Raw genomic sequence first — 20,094 nt, 5'->3', positions numbered from 1 at the left:
GACAGGACCACATTCCAATAGCAGCCAGCACACTGCATACATTATATGAATGAGCAACACCACAGTAAAACAAACCACTGTCCAAGACAAACACAACCTGCAGGACCATTGTTTAAATAAACTGTACCTAGGTTCCAACACTGAGTGAACTAATAACTCCTTTGCTCTGTATTTGATCTAGATATCATAATTAATCCCTCTCTTTAATATCACTTATGGCTATCAACAGCATCTTCTGGGTCTAAGGCTCTTCCACTCGTGCTTCAGAAGAAACCTCCCTGTGCCATCTTTGCCACTGAGCATCACCCACCCAAGCAGGATGTGGATGCCAGGATGAGGCCTTTGAGGTGTCAGTCATAGCAGCTTCCAGCCACAACCTGAAGACCAGTCTGTTCCCAGCCCTGCCAAGCCAGTCCCTGTGCAGCTACATGGCATGTCCAGATAAAGGGGAGACCACCTTATCCTGCTCACTTGTTACTGTGCTCTCTGGGGGAGAAGTCTCTTGCTGGCACTCATCCCTTCACAGCTCCTCTAGCAGGGCTTTAAAAGCTGATTTAAACATGCGTCTCTGTGGACAATGCTCCATTCCTTCCCTGTCTCTCAAAGTGCAGGCAGGGCAAGATGAGATGCGGTGGGTGTTAGACCAGGGAACCAGTTCTGCTCCTCTCCAGGGGTTGATCTTTAGAACTGTAGATCAACCCCTCTTGAAATCTACAGTGACCCACCCAAGCCATGCCACAGATGGGAACCACTGTCCTGAACAGCATAGGGAAACTCACAGTACAGAGGAAATGAGGTAATAAGTACCTGCAGCATTTAGATGAAAGCTTTTCTCCATGGAGGAAGGACAGCAGCTGCAAGCACTCCTCATTCACTAGGAGTACCACCTTGTTTGAATTGAGAAGTGGGTGGTGATGCAGCTGTGAATCTATTCCCTTCCCTCCCTCTTGCAGGCAAGGTATCAAAGCTACACACAGATGCCAAGCTGGGCCAGAGGCTCAACATAGTTGATGGATACAGTACCACCCCCAGAACTGGCTGTAACCTGCTGTGCTCGTTTTGGCAACCCAAGGTGCTGTTAATTTTGTAGTTAAAGCTAAGAAAGCTATCATCACTTTCCTCCTACAGCATCACTCCTCTTGGATCCTCTTGGTCAGCTCAAAGTGCTATTAACCCAGAAGTGTTTAAGAGCACACAGTATTTCAATAGAAGACTACCCCAGCATTTACTGCAGGACTTCAGCAATTTAGGTCACAAGCTTTTCACCACACAAACTGTGCCTTACACTTGTTCTGTAAAACCTCCAGCACACTATGCAGAAACCACAGGAGCAATAGTGAGAACTATAACTGTAAGGCTCTAGATCCATCTTTTATTCCACTACTATTGGAAAAAAAAACCACAAAAGTCTCCTTTCCAGCTCCTTTCTCAGCAAAACTGGTACCTTTGCTCGACTAAAAGCCCAGTTGAGAGGATTAGTCTACTTGTGAAATCCAACGGATGGAAGGCATTATAAATACAACACACTATTAAATATAGGCTTTGTGAAGCTCTGGAAATGCTCCACTTCACATGGTTATTGTTGGTAAGTAGGTAGTACTGTCAGGATATTCCCGGATGCAGGAATGCTGGCTGTAGGCTGGCAGCTTTCCTCCTTAGCACACAGCCACTGATTCATACGTACCAGCACAGTGTTTGGGTTACGTGCACACTAGGGCTTTTGTTCGCCCCGATAATGGACACTTGGTGTTTTCTGCTCTCACTGCTACTGCACACTCTGCTTCACCCAGGTTTGCAAACAGTGCTGAACTACCCTTGAAGTCTCCCTTCCAGGGTGGTGAGAGTGTGTTGTAGCACCTGACGCAGGTCCTCATCGTGTGGGAGATGTTATCTGTGAAGCCTGATGAGAGGTATTTATAAAGCCAGCAAGTAGATACATGCACACTGAAGGATGGAGCTCTAACTTGACTCTATCACCTCAGGTCTGCATCAGCAGAAGCAGCCCTGCTCCAACTCCAACATGTGAGTTATTTTTGTATGTTCTCCCCACTTTTATTGGGGAAAACTCTATCCAAGGAACTCCTTAACCACACAAATCTCTCTGTACCTCTGCGCTGCCATCATGCAGTTGTCACGACAGCCTGTTGTGCAACTCTGTCTGGAGTCTCCTCAGTTTCAAAGCTTAAAATGCCTGCAAACAAAACAATAGGCTGATGACCATCCTACAGCAGGAGCTTGACTGCGTGACAGGGCCACATTGACAAGAAGAAAGTCTTTGATCTGGAAGCAGCTGAGGATCACAAGACATCATTATAAGACACCACTTTAAAGGAATCTCTAATCTTTCTAACTAATGCGACCTTCCTATGCCAGCACTTACACAGTAAAATTGGCATGTGAATTTGGAATATATGGATTCTGAAATACTGGCTTTCTGGCTAGAGGTCATGCCTACGAGCTGCAGGACTCTGCTCTGTCCACCACATACCGTCATGACAACATTTATACATGCCACCAGTATTTGGATTCAAAACCCAGCATATGACACCACTGTAACAACACTGATCGATCAAGCTCCTTGATCTGTAGTTGAATCTCTGCCTAATGTTTCACTGAAAGCATTTTAGCTGTTGGAACACTTGTACTGGAAAGAGACTGGAAGAGCAACCAGCCCTTCATTCCAGCAGAGCATAACAAAAAGCAAATCTTGCTGTGGTCAAACCTCTGACCTGAAGATCTTATTCTTCAAGTCACCAATATCCCCCTAGAAGCCACTTTATTAAGAGCTAGTCCCCAAAGGTGTTTCAGGTGAGAAACTACCATCTCGTCCTCATGACTCTGTGAGAGCTGAGGGCAGCTGAGAAGACAGAAAAAAGGGTAGCACAGGATGTTCTGCAAGCAAGTTCTAAGTGCTCTGTGCAATGGGTAAACATTGAATATAGGCTATTTGTTGCTCTTTGCTGAAAAGCCATTAGCAAATGAACTTGTATTTATTGCTAGGTGAGCAAACATACATTAGAAATGAGCACAAGTGTGTGGCTATCAGTAGGGAAAAGCATTCATGTCCTACATGGAAATTGAGAGGAAAAAAAGCCAGCAGTGGTTTTGGATTCAGTTTCCCAAGCTGTTTCTCAAGCATGGGCATCACCACCATTATTATTCTTGCTATTCAGATAAGCCCATCACAACCTCTCTAGGAGGACAGGAAGGAGGAGGATAACCTACATTTAAATCTGATGGTTTCATGACAGGCTACACTACTGAGCTCTTTATGGATTTACTGAACCATTCCGCTTCCTGTGTTCATTGCTAGTACACAACACAGCTGCTACAGACAGATTGCACTAAAAACGTGTAGCCTTTAATTAACGTTGAAGGCAATTGCCAAGGCTGGAAAATTCTCTTAAAATAGTCCATTTTTTTTCCTGATGAATTCCTGTTAAAGAGGAAAATGCTCCAGACAATGCCCTGAACACTGCCTCTAACGAACTGCAAAATATTAATACACAAATGATAGTACTGAGTTTCATTTATTTAATCTGGATCACACCAGAAGGGCTAGGGGATTAGTCAGCTCTGCCATAGAATATTTATATCACGTCCACAAAACAACAACCAAGAACATGGAAGCAATGGCACTATTTTGTTACTTGGAATTTGAAATAAGACCATGTTTTCCATAGCACTATTTTTACCTCCCTGACCTCACGTATCCCTCTCAGAGACTTTACTCATTTATTAAAGAAACAAACCCAGAACTCGTTTGGACACATTCTACCCTTAAGCGTTATCAACACATAAGATTATTTCAATCCTCACAGATTATTTCCCTAATACCACATCCAACCCCCTCAACACGGATAGGTCAGACAGTGTTCCGACTTCTAAGCTAGATCTCATACTCAACACCAAATCCAGCATAATTATCCTTGGAAAAAAAGCAGGTCCCTGAAATGTGCACCTGCAATTCCCACTGTACCATTTGCAGAGCCAACCCACGGCAAGAGCAGCAGAAGATTTATACATTAAAAGCATAATTCTTCCAGCTGCACCATGACCCCTGTGCTCCAGCACATTCAAATCACCCAGCAGTAGGAAGACGACCACCGCTGTGTTTTCTGCACCAAAGCTCTGAATTACAGCCCCCTTCTAAGTCTCATACACTCGGAGATTTGCTGTTTGACGTTCCCATTAAATAAATACATCTTCTTAGGAGTCTTATTCACCACTACCAGGCCAGTTCCCTGCCCTGCTGTTTAAGAACACTTGCAGCAAGGCAGAGATGAACACAAACCTCTCTTTTTCCACCTAAAATTGATCCCAAGGAGAATCCCAAGTCCAAGCCATCCTGTTGGAGCAGGACTGGCACAGACAAGGGAGCTCTGTTATACCAGATGGGATTAACATCAAAGCTGAGGTCAAAATGAGTTTAAAACACCCCTCTAAAGACCAAACATCACACTTGAAACAGTGAGGGAAGGTGGCACAAAACCTCTCCTTTTAGGATACAGGATTAACAGCATTATTAAACACTTGGGAAAATCATGTTTTCTAAACCCTTGATAACTAGTACTGACCACTACAATGCACTTTTCTGCATGGGGGTTGGAGTAGTTATACTAAACCAATGCTGCACAAAGTATTTTTTCAACTTTGTCATACTATTAATGATGCTTAGGGTTCTCTAGAAAAACAGGAGGAAGTATTTCTGTACCCCTGGGCCTATCCAAATAGTAATTTTAGCCATACTGGAATGAATTGCTGATAGTGGACAGGTATTTTCCCTAACCAGCTTGAGCACAACCGACCTTTTCTCTTGCATGCATGAATGCTAGTTTAAACTTGCAGTACAAATGGCTAATGAAGAGTTAATGATTAATACAGTGTTAAATAGTAAACTTCTCATAAATCAAGACAAACTACACAAACATTTACAAGGAATATAAAGCAACCACACATTGCTTGCTGTCAAAAGCTTTCTTCATAGGTATTCTGTCATTGTAAATTGAGGGTTGACTTTTCACTTTACCACCCTCAAACACTAACAAAAAGTGAACTCAAGTACCATGTGTATATATGCTTTCTGAAGGGGAAATCAAATCAGCTGTTAGCTTCTCAGTATCTTAACACAGCCAAAGGATAACTTTCTGCCAGTGTATTTGAAGATTAGAGTCCTTTAGGATCTGCTCCAACTTCCTGCATAATCAAATCACAGACCACCACTAAGCAATCCCTTTTTCTAGCCCACAAGCTCCTCACTGAAGTCTTCCAGTGAAAGCAGGATTTCTTAGGGCTCCTATATAACAGAAACTCCCACCTTAAGCCAGCAAACTGATCCCAAGGGTTACCCACCCCAGGTAGAATGCCTTGTCATTTTGTCACAGCATCTCCCAAGTCAAAGCAGCTTCTAGTTGCCTTTTGCATCAACTGTTTGAAACTAATCCTTCTTCTTAATCCTCCTTGGGCAAGAAGATAACGAGAGCTATTCTAACTCAGACAGAGGCCCACCTACACAGAAACCCTGGCTCCAGTAACAGACAATAATAGATGCCTAAGAAGCAGTATAAGGGCAGACAAGCACAAGGCAATCCTTCCCTTATACGTCCCGCCAGCTTCGGGCCTTCCTCAGTCACAGTTTGCAGCCACGTGTAATCCTTTGGATGACACATTAGGTGGCCTGAGCCTCTTCAGCCAGAAATAACTCATTTTTCCTGTAGCTTTGAGCCCTTTTCAGTTTGTCAACATCTCTTTTTTAAGGCTCCTGACCTAGAGGAGCATCCCCTTTTCACAGTACTTGACCCAGACAGGCTGTCCCTTTGGCTTTCATGTCACCTCCTCCAGTTTGACTCACCAGCCCTCCACTTACCTGCCCAAGAACCTCTTGCTCTTCCTGCCGCCACATCACACGTCAAGTTTACATCCAGTTGAATCAACTGACTCAGATATTCTTCCAGGCAACTAGTTACAAAAATCTACCCCATCCTCTAGCATTTAATGTATAAAGTATAGCCAGGGAGCCTAGACACATTTAATGCAGCTCTAACAGAACCCTGCTGGGAAAGCAGAGCTCACTAAAGTTACCCATCCCATTCACCCTGCTGAACAATTCCACTGTTTCTATACAAATCCACATCAATCTAAGCCCATCACCCGCTGCAGAAATAAATTGGCTTGCAGAAGCTCAAGAACTCAATTACTGATCAAAACATAGACTAATACTGGAGCAGAGAGAAATCCTTGCAGTACCCAGGAAATTCCAAGAGCAGATTTCCCATTTCCAGTTAACTGAGAGCCAAGAGCCAGTTTAAAACTGTTTAATATGAACTAAATGGATTTTAAAAGAACTATAAGATAAGGCTCCTGAACAAAAATTGTGGAATTAAAGTTACAGTCCCTATCATGATTTACTAAGTAGTTAAAAGACAGGGAACCAGGAGTTTCACCATCAGAGGAAGGTTATCCATGAGATGGGCCAAGAACTTGCTCTGCAACCTGTGCTATTCTGTATGTTCACATAAGATCTGTGAAGGGGAAATGCCTAGAAGTGGCAAATTTTATTAACATTATTAATCACAACCAAATTCAAAGAAGACTGTAGGAAGTAACAGCACCCATATGCTCCTCAGTAACTACACAGTATCGTAGATGTTAATAAATACCAGAACCAACACAAAATATTCTAACATCAACAAAATGGGATCCTGACTGGCTGTTACTAATTTGGAACTTTGGAAGGTCAGTTCAGTACTTAGTATCAAGCAAAAAGGCAAATACAGCCTTCAAATTAGGAAAGCAAGCACGCATCACCATTATGCTGCTCAATGCTGCAGGCACACATCTGAAAAAGGAGACAGAATGAGAAAAAGTACAACAAAGATGATCAAAAGCATGGAGCAGCTTCCATATAAGGGAGAGGCTGAGCAGGGCAGGACTTGAGATGGACAAGGAAACAAGGGGGAAGATATGGAAAACTTAAGAGATCTGAAATACGACATTGTGTCAAGATGAAAACCACGGACTAAGTGAGCACCGTGTCTTACAACGCAGAAACAAGAGAGTTACAGGCAACTTTACTAAGCCAGTTCAAGGATATTGCCACTGGATGCAGAGTACTTTAAATAACGTTTTAAATGCATCATTAAATTGTAGTGCTCATGCTGCAGGATGTCATGGAGACCAGAAACATAAACAAGTTAGAAGAGGGGTTATATAAATTAATGGAGAATAGATGTAGGTGAGATAACACGATTAGATACAACTCCTGGCCAAAGAGGGCCTAAACTGATGATGGTGATAAAGGAGTCAAACAGGAGAAGGGGAGGCAAAACAACAAACTCACCACGTTATACATGCCCTGTTTCTTACAGCCCTCATTAAGCATCTGCTTCTGGATCTTGTCAAAGACAGGACACTGAGCTACACAGAGCTTTGCAATTTGCCCCAGGATGACACTTCTATTTAAACATCTGATTTAATGCTACATTTAGAGATTCTATTTATTTTTAAATATAAAGAATGTAACTTCAGCCCTGCCTAATTGCATATTTAGGAAGCTGGAAACCTAACCTCAATGGCTATTTCTGAAGGCACTATCTATCATATTAATATTTAGATAGCATCTAACTGAATCCTGACAGCGCAGCACAGAAGTTAATGCATAACCCAGCAGTGAAGCAGACTGGGAAACCAGAGAAAGGCCACAGCCACAGTGCATAGAAGTGGCAGAACTGAGTTCAACGCACCAAGAGTCCTCTTCCAGGAGCAGCTCTTCCCTGTCTGCTAAATGTTTGATGAAAACTGAACAAATCAGATAGCACGTGTTTGCTGTACGTACAGCTGAGCGTTTGCTGAAAGTGCTGGGCTGCTTCAGCCTGGAGAAGAGAAGGCTCCTGAAGGGAGACCTTAAAGCAGCTCCGGTGCCTGAAGCCCAGAGAAGGGCTTTGGACAAGGGCCTGCAGGGACAGGTCAAGGGGAATGGCTTTAACCTGCCAGAGGGGAGACTGAGATGAGCTCTTAGGCAGAAGCTCTTCCCTGTAAGGGTGCTGAGGCGCTGGCACAGGGTGCCCAGAGAAGCTGTGGCTGCCCCATCCCTGGCAGTGTTCAAGGCCAGGTTGGACACAGGGGCTTGGAGCAAGCTGCTCTAGTGGAAGGGGTCCCTGCCCATGGCAGGGCTTGGAGCTGGAGGAGCTTTAAGGTCCCTTCCAGCACAAACCAGTCTGGGAGTCTATGAGTAGCATTGAACAAAACTGCTATTGCTAAAAGTAGGTCAGGACTGTCTGTTCTAACCATGGAGAAAGGAAAGCTGAAGCACACCAGACTATTTGGCCAGGTATTACAGAAAACCTTCATCTGGGATTTCACCATTACTTCAAACAGATGTGATTCATGTTTTACCGGCCTCCACCTCAAACAAGGCACGCCTTCCAACCACACTGCCCTCCCTAGCATTACAGGCACCTCTCCCCAGCCTCAGCCAGGATCCTCCTGTTCTCAGCCCTGGCTCCACAGGCCACTGGCTGCCTTAGCGAGTCTGTTTTGATTTCTGTAGAACAGAAATGCCCAACTGTTCCATCCAGAAACAGCCAGGCCAGCACACGATCTTCTCCATGTAATCATTTCTGCCTCAAGAGTCTATTTCCCTTGGCAGGATGCCCTCCAGAAGGGCAGAAGGAGACCTGTTGCTACCAGCACATGCTTCCCAGAGGACAGCACTGTGACCCCTAACCAAGCTCTCATGTCCCAGAGGCAAAGGCCACACTCCCAAGGCAAGTCCCTTTGCATCTAGCCTGGCCTCGGAGCAAGAGAGGAATGGAGCTTCAAACATCCTGTGGAAGGAAGCCAGTCCGACACTTGAAGCCCTAGAGGAAACCATGGTCTCCACGCCAGCATCCAGCCCTTAAGTATCACAGGCAGGACTGCACAGAGGAAATAAGAACAGAGAGATCTAACACAGGAGTTGTTACAGACCGCAAGCAGATACATGAGGACCACATCCTGAGCTCCACCATCCCATTGTCACGATGCAAATCAGGACTGTTAAATACTGGAGCCTGCCTTAAATAAACCCTTTTGCTCTGCAGACACTGAGCAGTGCCTGGTTCACTGGCCTGTTAGAGAACAGCATTTCCTCAACACCCCCAGAAGTATTCAATTTTAATACTATAACAGCTCTATAAAGAATTGCGAATGGACAGGAAGGAATTCTTCATGGGAGTTCTCCTTCATATCTCCAGCAGGAGACCAGTAACGAGTGGTGTCCCTCAGGGATCGGTGCTGGGACCGGTCCTGTTCAACATCTTTGTCGCTGACATGGACAGTGGGATTGAGTGCGCCCTCAGCAAGTTTGCCAATGACACCAAGCTGTGTGGTTCGGTTGGTATGCTGGAGGGAAGGAATCCCATCCAGAGGGACTTCAACATGCTTGTGAGGTGGGCTGATGCCAACCTCATGAAGTTTAACCATGCCAAGTGCAAGGTCCTACACCTGGGTTGGAGCAATCCCAGGCACAGCTACAGGACAGGGGAGGAACTCTTCATTAGGGACTGTAGTGACAGGACAAGGGGTAACGGATTAAAACTTAAACAGGGGAAGTTTAGATTGGATATAAGGAGGAAATCCTTTCCTGTTAGGGTGGTGAGGCACTGGAATGGGTTGCCCAGGGAGGTTGTGAATGCTCCATCTCCAGCAGCGTTCAAGACCAGGTTGGACGAAGCCTTGTGTGAGATGGCTTAGTGTGAGATGTCCCTGCCCATGGCAGGGGGTTGGAACTAGATGATCTTAAGGTCCTTTCCAACCCTAACTACTCTATGATTCTATGCAAATAAATCTAATGCAATGCAACCACATGAGTAGCATCTATCTCCTCCCACCCAGAAGAGACAGCAAAATCAACAGAATTCCACATCACTACCACAATCTGCTTGTGGTTTGCCTTCAAACCAAGCTGGGGTATACTCTACCCTGTATTACTCAACTCATTTTAAAGCATTATCAGAAATGAAGCTTTGATCAATTTATCTTCCATAAATTAGTGCCTAAGCCTGGAAGGCTCTTAGTAGTCAGCTACAAACTATTAAACTCAATATTCTGGTAATTAGATTACACAGGTCTGCTAGATAATGATCCAAGTTGAGGTGGCCAGACATATTCTTCCACCCAGAAGAAGGCTGTCATAAAGCCAGGAACAGATAGCAACACACTATGTGGTTCAAAAAGCCTGAGGAGCTTCCCAAGTTGCTCGGAACAGGTATGAAACACAACAGCTCCCACTGCACTACTGCAGAAGACGGATCAGGCTGGTGAGGTCCTGAGAGCCAGGATCAACTTTGTACCAGTCTCAACAGCCCCAAACAATGAATGCCTTCCCACACAGGCCGGGATCTCTGATATCCAGTGCTTCCAAATGTAGCCCAACATAGAACGGCGGCACAGGAACCCATCCATGAAGAGCTCTTAAGATGCACATGCAACAGTGTAAAGCCCCATCCCTGGCAGTGTTCAAGGCCAGGTTGGATGGGGCTTGGAGCAACCTGCTCTAGTGGAACGTGTCCCTGCCTGTGGCAGGGGGTTGGAACTGGATGAGCTTTAAGGTCCTTTCCAACCCAAATCATTCTGTGACTCTGTGATTCTATGTGGTCAAGGAGTCACAGGCTGGCAGTATGCTATACCCTTCCACCCTACAATCGGAGCCTGAGGTTCAGAACTGGCTACCTGTTCATAGCAGCCATGAATCTTAAAGGCTTTTTGGTCGAGACTGTTCTCATCTGGTTTGCCACCCTCACTCTCCCACCTTCCCAGTCTGACAGCCACTGGCTGGGCAGGACTGACTGGCTCTCCCCTTTGCCTTTCAGGGAAGCCCAGACCTTCACCCTAAGGCCACAGAGATGCACTGACAGGTCTGCTGCATAAACTACAGTGTTAGTCTGAAATGCAAACTCTCTGAGCAGGCATTTCAGGCAGCTGTACTGGCTGACTGCTGGCATTTCAAGAGAATGCAACCTTGCCAGGGTCACCCCCGGAACAAAAGTGTCCATGAGACAGGAAAAACATATTTATGGTACAAAAAGGATAGTACCCAGCAGCAGAGACCATGGCCTTAGGGACAGAAAGACCAATAGCCTGACCTGACATCATTCTTTTCCTTCTGAAAGAGAAAGAAAAGGTTCAAAGGAACAAAAGGCTGGTCTGTACTGTGCCCTCTGCGCAGGGTTAGCATCTAAAACCAAATGCAAGACCAGACTTTCAAGGGTGAAGCATCTACAAGTGAGCCTTATTTCCAAGTTATTTTTAAATGTTATTTTTAAATGACCTAAAATAAGACCAGTGCTTTGAGTACTTCTAAAGGGTATGAACCTCACGTAAGCCATGACATTTTTAGTTTGGAAATGCTTTGGAACAGGGATTGTACTATTCATACATCTGCTTATCACCCATTTTAGCTCCAAAGTTAAAGTCCATTGCAAGAAGAGAAACACTCTTTTGATGGGGGGAAATTCAAACAAATAAGATTTAGGCTATCAGCAGTCTTGTAACTCAGTAAAACACATCCCACCTCAGAGCCACAGAAGCAGTAGATGGCACAGAGAAAGGGAGAAAATCAGCTTCTCTGCTTAGAATATTTCACTTCACACCACCCTTCCTACTGCAGCTTCCAGAAATACACTCTCAACCTCTCTCCAAACTCAAGGCAACAGGCTGCAGATTCCAACAGCCCACAGGCAGTGCCTTTAGCAAGCAAGAGATGTAGGCAGCACATCACAAACACACAGAACCAAGCTACAACACAAGCTGTGCCAGTCTTTTTACTAGTTTCACAACTTCTCACAGGTTCCATTTGTATCACCCCCTCCCACACCACAGGAGCAGTTGGCTGGCTCTGGTGATGACCTGAAACGTAACTATGAAGTAAGCATATAGTAGCACTTTACCTCCCCGAACGCCTTCCCAGGCTTCACCAATGTGCAGCTCAGGGAATTCTTGGGATAGAGGTGGTTTCTATGCCTTCAGTAACCTTCAATAGCTCCTTCTTCTACGGAGTTGCCCTGTATCCTCAAACACACACAGATGTCTAGCATTCACAACATCCTGTGGCAAGAAGCTTCCCAGGTTAACTGCACACATCAAGGACTAAGCTGTTATTTGTTTTTAAGCTTACTACATGCTAGCTCCATTCAATACCTATTCATACTCATAATGGAAGAGGCAAAACACCCAAAGCTTTCTTCCCCTCTGACCTTTCCATGCCAGTCAGGATTTGAAGATAACCATCACTCATTGCTTTTCAGGTGGAACAGTCCCAGCTTATTCTGTTGTTTGTATGGAAGGTAATCCTCACATCTGCTCACAGTTACTGAAGATACCTTTCTTAAGATGCAATGGTTTTCCTAATGCTCTAGAAAGCTCAACCATTCTCTAAGGGTTAGAAGGAAAACCTCACCATACAAAGGGCCCATAGCTAGTCCTGCTCAAAAGGGAGAACCCTTCTCTCAAGGTTCTAAAAGCACCTGCTTTGAGAGGCAGAAAGTAGAAAGAGATTTGGAATTGATCTGCGTGGGTCTACATTATTTTGCCACTGAGAGAAGCTCAGATACGACCAAAACACAAATCTAACTGTTATAAGGTTAGATCATTGAAGAAATGGGGCATCCATACCTAGTGGAGAAGAGCTCAGCGTGCACTGGGAGACATCTCAAGCAGAACTGCAAGACAACAAGGTGCCTTTTGGACTAGGCTTTGATTGAAACAGCACATTAGGAACTGGAGCTGGAGTTTGCAGCTGTGAAGAGGTTTCACATCACATATGAAGCAAACATGTGCCCCCAGGTCTAGAAACACCCCAACCCCCCAATATGCTGTCCACTCCACACTACACAGAACTGCTTGCCAGGCATAGGAAGCAATGAGAAAGCAATGTCTACAGCTAAAACACATCATCACAGCTTCAGGCAATGTGCCCTCCAGTCCCCAAAGGTGAGGGATTCTCCTGAAGAATTCTTGCACAAGTTTAACGTTTATCTTTATAGAAGAAAATAGGGCAGAAAACCAGCTCCTTCTGCTTAAAAAGGAGGGGAGAGCAGGGGAAGGAACAAGTAACACTCTCCTAGGTAACACCAAATTGCTACTCTGGCTGCACAAGAATGAAGTAGAGCACGACTCAGATAATAACCATCACTCACATTGCAGAAGTTAGTTTGCTCAGCCATGATCTTTTGCAGTTAAAGGTACTAAAAACCGTGTCCTCTAGTGCACTTCTGCTGGAGCACCTTTTCAATAGGATCTGAACAGAATCAGCTTGATAACTCAAAAATACAGCTTATAGACCTCTGTCCTCCTTATGGTCTTATTTTTATGTGCCCTGAAAGCAAGGATCCAGATGAGACTGGCCTGAATTCAAGTCATCTCAAGTACTTACTCATTCCCTATTTCAAACAGCTTTGATTTAGTGATTTTACTTGAACCACCCAGCGCACTGCAGAGCTGAGGAAACCAGACTCACCAATCCTTGTGTTATATGTACTCGGGATTTATTCTTGGAGGCTCCAGAGCAAAACAGTTTCCAAAGACTTGCTCTTTACCATCCAAGAGTTCAATCCAGGTCTACTACCAAGCTGAAACCACACAGGCTGCACACACGGAGCAGTCTGGGCTAGGGGTTGCTGTCTGGCTTTGTTCATTGGTTTTATTTCTGCTGAGCCCTCCTGCTGCTATCGCTGCAAGTCCAACAAGCAGACATCCTTCCAAGCAAAGGCTCCTGTACTCCCAGTGCTCCAACCTGATACTCATCTCTCCACTGCAAGAGTCAGTGACTCATCTAAATCAGTTCCTACTGTCCAGGTGCCAGGGTTTCACTCCCAGCCAGAAGTTCATGCAGATCTGCAGATCTCCAGCTCCTCGCTCAGTCTGGGATCTCTGCTGAACCACCCCACATTTGATATTCAAATTCCCATATTCAAATTGCACACATTCCCTCACAGAGTGCTTCGCCAGGCAAACTGAAATGGGAGTTGTAACGAGCCTGTTTGACAGGAAGCAGCCTCAAAGGAGAACTCATTTTCAGGGAGACATGTCTTCAAGGGTCTGTAGCTGTCAACACCGCAGAGCTGAGCCAGCACAAAGCAGCTCATCACACTCCGTGGTGATTGACAGCCAGATAGGAACATCAGCCCTGCTCCAGGAGGCTGTCTTCAGATCTGGTCACACTCATTTCTGGCCACAGATCGCCCTCAGAAAGTAGCTTTTTTTTTGTGGTGTTTGCTTCTGTTTTTTAAATTTAATTAATTTATCAATTCATTCCCTTGTATAGAAAACTCCAAGTTTCATAGTTATTTTTGACATCGTAACAGAGATGGAAATGCAGCACCAGAGGTGCCAAGAAGACTGTTGCAGAAGGTATATAGTGGCCTGACTTAGGCACCACTGCATCCCAGAAATCCCAACCGGTCCCTCAAGAAAAGGGGGGGCAGCTGAGGAGAACCACCAGGACAATGACAAAAAATGACAAGCAAACAGATGGGCAACCTTTGGAGTAAATACATCTGCTTACAGCAGAACCCTACAGATCAAAGCTTCTATGACAGAGATGCCCTCCATCCTTCATAGGACTTCCTTGCAATAAAGGGAACAAGTGCATATTCTCACATACAGCCACTCACTCTTTTCCAGTAGACCACGTGCCTGGTGAACCCACTGCTCCAACTAACCACGGGTGCTGCAGTTCATCAGGTGGGTTCGTTATGCAGCAGCATCAAGAGGCTGCCCAGCATTTCTGTGCGGCCACACACACTGAGATGATGAGGAACACAGAGGAGCCCAGCGGGCTGCAGCAGTCCATGGACATCCCAGTGCTGACTCCCGGCGCATTCCTGCTTACCATCTGGACTCTTGGGAACGTTGGGATACCTTCATTTCTCTTATTGAAGAGGGTGCCTTAACCTGGAATAAAACCAACATGAAGTGAAAAGACTAATTTTGCAATAAATTAAATCTCTGCTGCACTTGACTCCCGCTGTGGTTCCCTTCCCCCTGAGGAGGCAAGGCCTGGCCAGCTGCACAAAGTCCAGGCAGCCTTGGGAAAACAATGGAAGCTTTTTCTTGCCAGAATGAGCCTTGCAGTTCAGTTCACCCTCCTCACCATGGCAGGGAGGACACCCCCAGTGCGGCTGCGGCTGCGGAGGAGAGGAGTCTATTGGCATAGCAACAGTACACGCTAACCCTCTGCTAATGAACGGGGATAAAATGTTTTGTTCTCATTAGGAAAAATACAGACACATTCCTGATTGGTGAGTAATGTCTTTGCCTCTAGGAGATTAGCTCAGAGCTCTGCAGCCTGAAACAGCCTCAATTCAGCCCACTGCAGGGCTTCCCTTGAACAGCCACTCTCCAAGGACCCCACATCTCTCAAGGGCAAGCCTACAGAGCCTTCTGGAGCCTTCAGGCCCAAGGCAGCTCAAGGCAAGAATAATGAGAAAAGGCTTGACAGGAGCAAACCAGCGCAGGCACAATGGGAACACACCCCCTGTCCCTGCAGAAGAAGTCAGCTCTGGCTGGTGCATTCCCTGCACCTGGGTCCCAAGCTTTGCCACAGCAGGAGAGAGTTTCTCTTTGTGCATCCATCATGTGGCTCACATCAGCTCCCCCTCTGCCATACAGCCCATTGCTGGGGGAGTAAATGGACAGAGCAAAGAGCTGCAGTGCACCTGAAAGCAGAGCTCAGCCACAATTAAGTGGTTTGGAATAGGGACTGCACACCTTAACCTCAGAGAGGACTTCCAGGTACTCTAATTCCTTTCTTCCTCTGCTGGGGAATTGATGCTGACCAGGATGAGGACCCCTCACAGAGGGGTACCCTAATGCACTAATAACTCTACTAATACACTAATAACTAATGCGCTAATACACTCAGCTCCAAAGTAAACCGGGCAGAGCCCTCTTGCTCTCCCAGGCCCCTGCACTGCTGATGGGGAAATGGCAGGATTCAGGTTGTGCTCTGAGCACCCGCTATCTCCCTTCCCTGTCCCCTCAGACTTCCACCTGCTCTTCCCCCTCTTCCCACCCCTCAGGGTTTCAAACAGCTCAATCCAGCAGCTCAAAGTGGTGCAGGAGGAGAAGGTGGAGTCAGCATCAGGAAAGAGGGGCCCTGCTATCTTACACCTTGGAGAAGCTTCCTGTAGGGAATGACACTCCTTCAAATGCTGCTGCTCTCGCCTGGCCCCAAACCTGCACATTAACCAGTGCTATGATCTGCTCACGGAACTGCTGGGACTTGATTTCTACTTTACATCCTTCCAGACAAGAAGTGATTTATTCCAGTCCCCCGGGCAGGAACTCCATCGCTTGCAAAGCCACCTAAGTCTGCCTAAAGGATGGAAACAAACCCATGTCCTTACCCAGCAGCCAGCCAAGCAACACCAGACCCCAGCCTTGGCCAGCAGCCCCTGTCCAGCCTGCCATGAAGCTCAAATCCCTCCAAGCCCAACACAAGGCTGGAGGGGGCAGGGGGGTGCTATTTTCCAGCCCGAGGGCATTTTACTTGTTCCAAGCAGGATCCCTCCCCCAGCCCTGGTCAGAAAGGAAAAGCCGTGGGAATGGAGCTCAACACCCCGAGGTAGCTCCCCCCCAGCCCATGAGGAAGGCTTAACTCTCTCTGTGCCGGCGGGCAGCCCTCGACAGAGAGGGATGCCTCGCTGGCAGCACGGGGTTACAGCTCCAGGACTGGCCCCATCCTGCTTCCCTGCACTGACAGGCACTGCTGTCCTGCACCCAGAGCCCTCAGCAAAGCGGAAGCGCATCCGAGGACAGACCTGCCACTTGCTCGCCGCAGTCCCTCATCCTTTCCCAGCACACCCATCGTTCCTGCTGCCCTACCTTCCAGTGTTTCCATCCTCCACCAGCACACAGGCAGCAAGCCACGAGAGGAGAGCGCTCTTTCCATCTTCCCACACTCCCAACAAGTCCCACTTGACAGAAGGATACCTTCACCGCTGCACCAAAGCGCGTTTCCTTCCTCTTGCCCCGCATCCCGCGGCACAAAGGGACCCTCGCTCCGCGCGGTCAGCAGACAGCCAGCATGGCAGGAGTTAAGTTCGCGTTTCCATTCTCCTGACCCACACCAGTGCTGGCTGAATATCGAGCTATTCTCTGCAGCTTGATAAAGCATGAGAAAGCTGAAGGCCTCACACACTCCTCTTTTCACAGCTTGGCCCGCTGCCCACAAGCTGTCACTCCCTGGCACCCAGGGCAAAGAGAGGAGGAGGAGGCCAAACTGCAGCCAGCTGCAATGAATCACTCACTCCCCCCCACCCCGGTCCCCTCCTCCCTGGGGAGCCTGGATCCCTCCTTCCGGCAAAGGGATAATGTCTGCCTGGCTGCGCTGGCTTCCTTCACAGGGAAAAGCCATCCTTTGGCGGAGGGGGGAGCAGGGGTTCCTATTGCAAAGCTGCTGCCACAGAAAAGCGCGAAGTGGCTTCCAGTGATGCTGAAGAATGAGGGTTTCTGCTCAGCAGCTGGAGGGGAACACGTCCCGCAAGCGTTCGGCACAAACACCACTTAAACATCTCATGCGTGCCATTTGTCTAAGTTGCAGGGAATTCTAGAGGAAGGCTCAGTTACAGAAGCTGATTTGACGGGTAGTGCTTATCCCTTATCCTCTTATTGTTCGTGCAATATTTATCCCTAGCTTTCCTCCTTCCCCTCACCACAGCATCCAGCGCAATGAGCATGTCTCATCCAAGCCCTTTCAACCACCACTGCCAACCCCTCATGCTTATTTTGATGAGTTCCACCACACAAACAGCTTCCCCATGTTACAGCTCATTCTTCCCTTTTAACACCAAGCAGAAGAGGGAAACGCATCCAAATCTCAGCGTCAAGGGAGTCCAAGAAAAGAACACGGCTGAGAAGGCACAGGAGCACCAAGGCCAGGGTGTGCATCTTCCTTCACTATGAGCCCATGGAGAGCAAAGCCTTTGGAAGATAAGGAGTTCAGCTGTTTGCTTGCTGAGGAAGGGGATACTCATTGATAAAACACAGACTCAGCCCCTCAGCATCAGCCAAGCATGAACCAACCAGCGGCACACGGACCCACATGGCACGTGGGACACTTCCACACACTCGTGTCTGTCTCCCGCAGAGGAGTTGTTCACTGCACAGTAGGCAGCCCCTGCCTCACAGTCCCATCTCTCCCGGTACAAAGAGAGGAGCTGCAAACAACAGTTTCCCTGGCAAAGCCAAAGCCTCACTGCCTCCAACGAGAGACAAGAGGCTGCCTTCCCAACAGCACACGCTGCCACCTCCAATGCCCTTCTTCTCCCACTAGGAAGCCTGTACCCTTCCCTCTCCCAGTGCCTCATATCCCTACCCCAACCATCCAACACTGCCTACCCCCTTTTCCTCCATCAGCAGCCATTTAGGCTCCACATTCAGCATACCTGTCTGCTGGTCAAATGCAGCCAGTGCCAGGGCAGATTATACACGTTTACCTTACCTCTTCCCACTCTGAAGGAAGGGTGTTGAAGGAAGAGTTGCACAGTGCTCACCTGGCACTGGTGTTCAAAGGCTGAGAAACTCCTCAGCTTCATTTGGGTCACCAAAGCCTTCTACAGAGGGTTTATTTTACTCTTGTTGCTTGGGTTTTCAGGAAGTTTGGTTTTGCACAATCTAGAACAGCACAAACTGTAAATCATGACGAGAAACTCATTTCTTAAGCAAAACAGAAGTGGGAAAGACCTTCACTATTCCTAAAGCTACTTTCAACACAAACTGAACCAAGTCTTAAAACCCCTCTCTCAGAGACAAGTAATCCCATTCAATGCCATTTTATCACCTACTCTGTGACAAACTACACACTACCCATGGATTTATCCCTTATCATACTTCTATAGCACTTCATAATGCTTCCTTTGCACTCCATTACATCTGCATCAGCGCCTCCTCCAAACACCTGCAGCTACAAAACCAGTACCATGAAGAGGTTATTACACTGAGCATCTGTAAGCTAGCGAGCTCTGAAATTCAGGTTACCCCTTGTGCAAATCAAACATAAACCACTCCCAACCACCCAGACAGAGTTTTGCTGTGGGAATGCCAGCTCACTCAGCATCACCCTCCTCTGCCAGAAGGACCTTCAAATGCAAAGCTTAACAGAAACAGTTAATATCCCAAGCGCAGCTCTGAGCCATCTGCACTCTATATGTAATATAATCAGGTTTGTAATGCTCAGAATAGCACTCTGGAGCCCTAGCACAGACTAAGACCTCCCTGTATTTAGCGTTGTGAAGCTGTAGCGGTGCTGTTCTCTCTTCTGTAAAATCACTGAGCTCCATACAGAGGAACCCACCGTAACCCATGTCTGACACAAGTCAGGCACAGGAGAGCAATGTGTACTTTCCAAATGTCTTCTTGGGGGCAGCTAAATCAAGTCAGTATTTTCACAGACACAGTGTGGGGAGGCAGGGAAGGGAACACTGAGCTTACTCTCTCCCTAGAGCAGACAGGCAAAAGCCCAGTTCAGCCAAAGCTCACTGAGGCTCTTTATGTTCCCGGTCAGTGACAGAGGTCACTTGTGGAAGGCTGAACAGATCTGGTGCAGGGCTGCCCACTGAGCATGCTGGCAGAAGGATCTGAGCTATATCCTTCCCTGCAGTTGTTTGCGTTTCGTCAGGAACACCAAAGGCCTGGAGTCCATCCCAACGCTGCTTGCACCGCCTTTGCTAAAAACATGCCTTTTAGCTCCAAATTTCCCTGAAATTCCTCATGCTCTGAAGAAAGGAAGCCCGTACGCAGGGTCTATGAAGGTAATTCCTTGTGTTTGCCAAAACACTTCATTTACACAAATTCTAGTGCTTTTGGCACAGATTTCTGGATATTTCCCAGGTTAGATCCATGTTTGAGCCGATCATCCTGTGAGCCTCGTCAGGTTCACACCGTGCTGCATCCTGCTCATACTTCCCAAAGTCACGGCTCTTCAACTCATTGATTTTTAAGAGGCACCAGGTCATGCTGTCTGCCCTTCAGCTGATCACAGTCCATGAGCTTCCTGTATATTTCTTCTGGCTTAGGAGCTGTATGTGTTTGAAGTGAATGGGGACTAGAAGCCTT

The 20,094-nt window shown here is 46.9% G+C and overlaps 1 protein-coding gene across 4 annotated transcripts in view; it reads right to left on the bottom strand.

The window, feature by feature from the left end:
• Positions 1 to 17,343, bottom strand: part of PLXNB1 (plexin B1) — a 54,325-nt gene extending 36,982 nt beyond the window's left edge. For 2 of the 4 annotated variants that reach the window (XM_062637291.1, XM_062637315.1), the window contains exons 1-2: positions 16,972 to 17,343; positions 14,870 to 14,931 (exon numbers count right to left, since the gene is read on the bottom strand). The gene's annotated coding sequence lies outside the window, so the exon portion shown is untranslated. Of the gene's footprint in view, positions 1 to 14,643; positions 14,932 to 16,971 lie in introns of all 4 variants that reach the window. The other 2 variants (XM_062637299.1, XM_062637310.1) reach the window with 2 other exon arrangements.
• Positions 17,344 to 20,094: the final 2,751 nt, after the last annotated feature.

This window comes from Pezoporus occidentalis, unplaced genomic scaffold (genome assembly GCF_034315485.1).
Source record: "Pezoporus occidentalis ecotype Australia unplaced genomic scaffold, CSIRO_AGI_Poc_V1 ctg114, whole genome shotgun sequence".
In the NCBI taxonomy this organism is placed as follows: Eukaryota; Metazoa; Chordata; class Aves; order Psittaciformes; family Psittacidae; genus Pezoporus; species Pezoporus occidentalis.
This window is presented reverse-complemented; position numbering and strand designations above follow the sequence as displayed.